Here is a 6445-nt window from a genome sequence, read left to right as displayed (position 1 = left end):
GACGGGGAGGAGGATGGAGCATGCAGGTGGTCGAAGGACATGAGTAGGGAGTTCAAGAGTGCATGGGAGGCGAGAGAGCGCCTGAGAGAGTCGGCGGTGAGGATGGCTAGAGACGCGGGAATGTCGCCGTCCTCAGCGGCGTTTCGCGCCATTGACAAGCTGGATGTAAAAAACTATGGCGGCGCCCAGCAACCAGTAGCAGCCACCGCGTCCGTGAAAACACCCACATACTCGGGTAAGGCAGACTTGGAGGCTTTCCATGCCCAATTTGAACTGCTAGCACATGCCGGGGGTTGGTCGATAGTAGTGTTAATTTCGTTGACTAAAACTATGACGAAATATGTTCGTCAACGACCTTTTTTTCCATGACGAAAACGAGACGATGACGAGACGGCACCGACGGCAGTAAACAATAACTGTAACGAAATCATCATGCAATATCGTTGACGAAAAGTGACGAGACGAAAATGTAGTTTACTAAATAAAAACTATGCCAAAATCTCTCTTTACTTTCGTAGACGAAAAATGAGGAGACTAAATATTATCAAAGATAACGTTACATCTCTGATAGTCAGTTGTTCTCCCAGCAGTTCCACTTCCGGTGCTGCGGCAGGGCAGCAGCTGTGTGTGTCTGTGGGGCGCGCGGCGGTAGATTTGAATTACACCGGGCAGCGGCACACTGTGAACTGTCAGGAAGACTCGGGTCTAACTCATGGTCGAACTAACCTTATTTAACAGAAAATAAAATGGCAACAACAGGGCTTGGGAGCAGTGGTCGCACTCGCGTTAACCGAATACCCCCCCCGTCAGCGCGAGTGATTGATAAATTGTGCACTCGGCGGGTAATAATGGATTATGACGGAAATGTTACGATCCTGTCCGTCAAAATGACTGACAACGAAAAAGTCTAAAGCTACCACTGCTTGGGAGAAATAAACTGTGATATTTGGGCCCATTTTCGCTACAATGAGGCGGAGAAAAAAAGCGAATGCATTGTTTTATCAGAAGGGAAGCAATGTGGCCATAACACAGGTAAAAACACCACACACCTCACCTGATACTCTCTGCAAAGCTGCATTCTTAATCATTCAACCTGTGTTTTTCATCAAATAAGGACAAGATATAATCCTATTTATTTATATATACTAAAATGACACATTATTGGTTTTGGCTAGACTAGTTTGACTGAAATGTTCTATATAATCTGATGACTAAAAAAGACTCAACAGTTTTCATTGACAAAAAGTAGAATAAAATAATTAGTTTTCTTTGACTAAAATAAGACTAAAATGCTCAGACTTTTAGTCGACTAGATCTTGACTAAAATGTTTACTGTTTTAGTCGACTAAAATAAGACTAAAATGCTCAGACTTTTAGTCGACTAAAACTTGACTAAATAAAAACAGGATGAAGGTGACTAAATATGAAATTTAACACAGGACTAAGACTAAAACTAAATAAAAAAATAGCTGACGAAATTAACACTAGTCGATAGAGACTAAAGCGCTACAGTTACCTTTGTGCCTCACAGACGAGGCTCTTTCATGCCTGCTACTACTTAGCCCTGAGGACCGATACAGCTATGAAGCGTTAGCGGGGGCTTTGAAGAGGTGGTTTGGACAGTGTTTCCCACGAGAGCTGCTCCGGAATGAATTAAGTAACCGCTGTAGGAAGTCTGGAGAGACGCTGCGTGCATTGGCTAACAATGTGGAGAGTCTGACGCGGCGGGCGTATGCACACATGCCACCCGGAGTGCAGAGTGAGCTGGCACGGGATCAATTCATCAGGGCTCTCCTCCCTGCGGACTTGAGGGTTGAGGTACAGCTGCAGCATCCACAGTCCTTGCAGGTGGAGAATGTGTGGAGTGTAGCTGCTAGGAGCAACGGAGGGCTGGTACCACCGGCTGTGAGGAGCTGCAGAGAGGAGGAGAAGCCTGCATGGGTTGCCGAAATGACTGAACTGATAAGGGCTGTGTCTCTGCAGCCAACACGCAGGCCAAGTACCAGGGTCTGCTGGGGGTGTGGTCAGCCAGGACATTTGGCCAGAGACTGCCCCAAGGCACACCGGACCCAGGGAAACAACGTGGGGCCCGCATGAATTCTTCTTCTCGCCTACAAAGCCCTTAATGGGCAGGCGCCATCTTACCTTAAAGAACTCATTATACCCTATTGTCCTACTAGGGCATTGCATTCCAAGAATGCAGGATTATTGGTTGTTCCTAGAATCTCTAAAAGTACAATGGGAGACAGAGCCTTTTCTTATCAAGCTCCACATTTGTGGAATCAACTTCTAGTTTGTGTTCGGGCGGCAGACACCCTATCCGTTTTTAAGAGTGCGCTTAAGACCTTCCTTTTTGATAAAGCTTATAGTTAGGGCTGATTAGATTCAGCCCCTAGTTTTGCTGATATAGGCTTAGTTTGTCGGGGGACATCTTACTTCTTCCTTCTTTCTGTCTATACCTGTGTACTCTCATGTTCCGATTAACCCAGCTTCCCCAAATGTCTTTCTTTTTGGTGTCTGTATACGCTGGGATCCGGAGTCATGGATGATCCTGCGGTCCTGTGTCCTAAATCGCGAGCCCGGGATCTTGAGTCGTGGCTGTTGTAACCCAGGTTAAAAACCTTCAATCCTAGCAGGCTCCCGTAGCTCAGTATAAATGGCAGCCAGGTCACTTCCGTTTCCTTGGCTGGTCGTTTGTGATGCTGGTTGCTACGTTGATGCTACATGCTACACACAGGGATTCCTCCACGATTCCTAAACAGATTAACGTTTTGTTAACAATTGCTGCAATCAGCGGTCAGGTTTTTTGTTTGGATATTTTTTTTTTTGCCAGGTGCTTGCCGCACCTGATGACCTTTCATGGACCTTGATGGCGAGCTAAGATTATAAACCTATCCTCCCTGCCACATGGTGAAGTAGGATTAAATAGAAATTAATGAACTTTACCCCGGAAGATTTTCTTTTGTTGTCTTTTGCCTTTACTGGGCACCTGAAAATAATCATGTGAATTTGAATGAACTTGTTGATATCTTGAATACAACTATTTTGTAACGCATACCTGGTTTCAGTTTGTATTTTTCACACACTCCATAGTCGTTCCTAGTTCTTCTGAATATCACTCATTTAATTACAGCTAATACACTTGCTACATAGTGGCGAGCTAGCCAGGAGCTCAATAAGTGTGAAGCCATTGTATGGTTGGGGTTTAAGTCATTTCTGTTATCTTGTTACACTTAAATGTCAAATGGATTTTGTTGAGTCTTTAGATGTAGATGTATCATCCTCTGTGATCATTAGCGGGTCTTACTGATACAAAAACAGATGATGAAATTGTTGAATGTTTAAAGAAATACGGGTCTATTAAGAAAATAGTTCCAGTTGATGATCCGATAGCGAATATCACAAAAACCTGATCGTTGAATATAAGCTTAGATCCGCATTAGCAGCATTAGATCCCCTACTGCCGTATAACCATCCTTCACTAGAGGTGGCAGACGTCACTTATTGTATCAAAGCATTAGCATTAGAATACACAGCCAAAATTGGCAGCAGCTACACAACACACTATCTCAATGAGCTAAGACAACTAGCAAAACATAGTGGAAAACCCTTTGAGGAAGTGTTAAAGGACATGATGAGTCAAATTGGTGAGGAACTGGAAGAGAACTTTGAAGAGGACCAATCCGTTAAGATCCAACTTCCAACACTTCCAACAAACCCTATTCACCTACCTAATAGAAGAACTTTCTCTCTTTCAGGAACTAAATTAAATCCACCTGAAAATCAAATAGTTGTGGTTGAACACATAGTGAGAAAGGAAGACATAAGCTCACATTCACTCTCTCCGCTTCAACTTCGTACCTTCTCTGGGAAATTCCCTAAACCCAGTAATGAAGCAGATTATGAAACTTGGCGCTCTCAAATTGAACTACTGAGTGCTGAACCTAGTCTGTCTGCCTTGCACGTCACCAGACGAGTTCTTGAGAGCTTGTTGTCCCCTGCAGCTGATGTGGTCAAAGGTCTGCGTCCTGATGCCTTACCCACCATCTACTTACAGGTTCTTGACTCAGCCTTTGCCACTGCCCAAGATGGAGAGGAGCTCTTTGCTCAATTCTTGAACACACTCCAAGACCCTGGTGAAAGGCCGTCTGCTTACCTTCAGTGATTGCAGCTTACCTTGAATTCTGTCGTCAAAAGAGGAGGCATTTTGACAAGTGAAATAGAAAAGCATCTCAAACAATTCTGCCATGGATGCTGGGATAACACAGTCATAACAAACTTACAACTTGAACAGAAAAAAGACAATCCTCCTTCCTTTTCAGAGCTTTTGCTCTTGTTACGCACAGAAGAAGACAGACAACTATCCAAGGAGAGCCGCATGAAAAAACACATCAGTTCGTCCAGACAATGAGTACAAGTGAGTTCACAAAGCACTTGCGCTTGTGACTCAAATTCAAAGCATGACTTCAAGGCAATCGAGGATCTCAGAACGCAGATGAATAAACTGCAGAGCAAGCTCACAACTTTGATTTCTCAGGCACAATCAAGACCTGAACCAAGTGGTTTCAATACCAGACCTGTAAGAACTGCCATGACACAACACTCAAACAAGCCTAAACCTTGGTACTGCTTTAGGTGCGGAGAAGATGGTCACATTGCTTGATGGTTAAATCCTGTCTAGTTGACCTTCCCAGACATCAGCCATGCCAGTTGCCAGTAGACATTACGAATGAATCCGATTACGATATTGTCATCCCTGCGAGATCTGTGGTTGCAGAAGTAAGTGCTATTCAGACAATCTTAAAGGAGCACAGCGGTTCTGATCCAATTCAAGCCTCTTCATCAGACGTAGGCCTCTAAAAACTTCAGAGTTTCGACTTTGGTGACTCCCCACACTCACCTGAATGGAAAAATCGGATTACGGAAAAGCTCAATAGCATCCCACAAGTCTTTGCAAAACATGATCTTGATTTTGGCAGAACTGATAAAGTTACTCATCACATCAAACTTTCAGAAGAAACCTTATCAAGCACAGAGCAAGACCAATCCATCCTCAAAACATCTTCAGGAACTACTTGAATCAGGAGTAATCCGTGAATCTGAATCTTCCTTCTCATCACCCATTGTGATGGATAGGAGAAAGAACGGCAGTGTTCGACTCTGTATTGATTACAGAAAACTAAATCTACAAACAATAAAAGATGCTTATGCTCTGCCAAAGCTTGAAGACACATTCACAGCACTCTCCGGTTCTAAGTGGTTCTCAGTACTCGATCTGAAAAGTGGATATTATCAAATCGAAATGGACGAAGCAGATAAATCGAAAACTGCCTTTGTGTGTCCCTTAGGATTGTGGGAGTTTAATCACATGCCCCAAGGAGTTACGAATGCACCGAGCACTTTCCAGCGCCTCATGGAGAAATGTATGGGAGACATGAATTTGAAAGAGGTGCTCGTCTTCATCGATGACATCATTGTGTTTTCCCCAAAATTAGAGGAGCATGAAGCCAGGCTGATGAAAGTGTTGAATCGGCTAAAAGAGTTTGGTCTGAAACGGTCCCTTGAAAAGTGTATGTTCTTTCAAACATCCGTCTGCTACTTGGGACATGTTGTTTCCAGTAATGGCGTAGAAACTGACCCAGAAAAAGTCGCAACACTCACAACCTGGCCAGTACCCAAAAACGTACGAGAACTTCGATCATTTCTTGGCTTTGCTGGGTACTATAGAAGATTTGTAAAAGACTACTCTGCAATCGCCAAACCCCTCCACGATCTCACGTCTGGGTATCCACCATCACAGAAGAAATTAAAACTAACGTTACGTGCAGAAAAATACCTGAATCCGAAAGAGCCTTTTCATGTCCGTTGGACATCTGTATGTCAACATGCCTTTGAAACAGTCATCCATAAACTCACTACTGTCCCTATCCTTGCTTTTGCTGATCCCCAAAAGCCTTACATCCTTCATACTGACGCCAGCTCCACTGGCCTTGGAGCTGTGTTATATCAAGAGCAAGAAGGAGTTAAGAGAGTAATTGCCTATGCCAGCAGAGGACTTTCCCGTAGTGAATCCAATTATCCAGCTCACAAACTCGAATTCCTTGCCCTTAAGTGGTCCGTAACAGAAACACTCAAAGACTATCTGTATGGCTATCCTTTCACAGTGGTGACCGACAGCAACCCTCTCACTTATATTCTAACATCAGCCAAACTAGATGCAACCAGTTACAGGTGGCTTGCAGCACTATCCACCTTTTCTTTTAAAATCCTATATCGTGCTGGGAAACAAAGCGCAGATGCCGATGGACTTGCCGCAGACCACATGGTGGTCTCATTGATTATCAGAAATCAATGAAGGAGAGGGAAATAATTTGGAAATTCGCCCAACAGCATCTGTTTGATCCTGCTTTGATCCCCATTGAGCAATCCACTATACAAGCCATTT

The sequence above is a fragment of the Pseudochaenichthys georgianus genome, chromosome 22, assembly GCF_902827115.2.
Source record: "Pseudochaenichthys georgianus chromosome 22, fPseGeo1.2, whole genome shotgun sequence".
NCBI classification, from domain to species: Eukaryota; Metazoa; Chordata; class Actinopteri; order Perciformes; family Channichthyidae; genus Pseudochaenichthys; species Pseudochaenichthys georgianus.
This window is presented reverse-complemented; position numbering follows the sequence as displayed.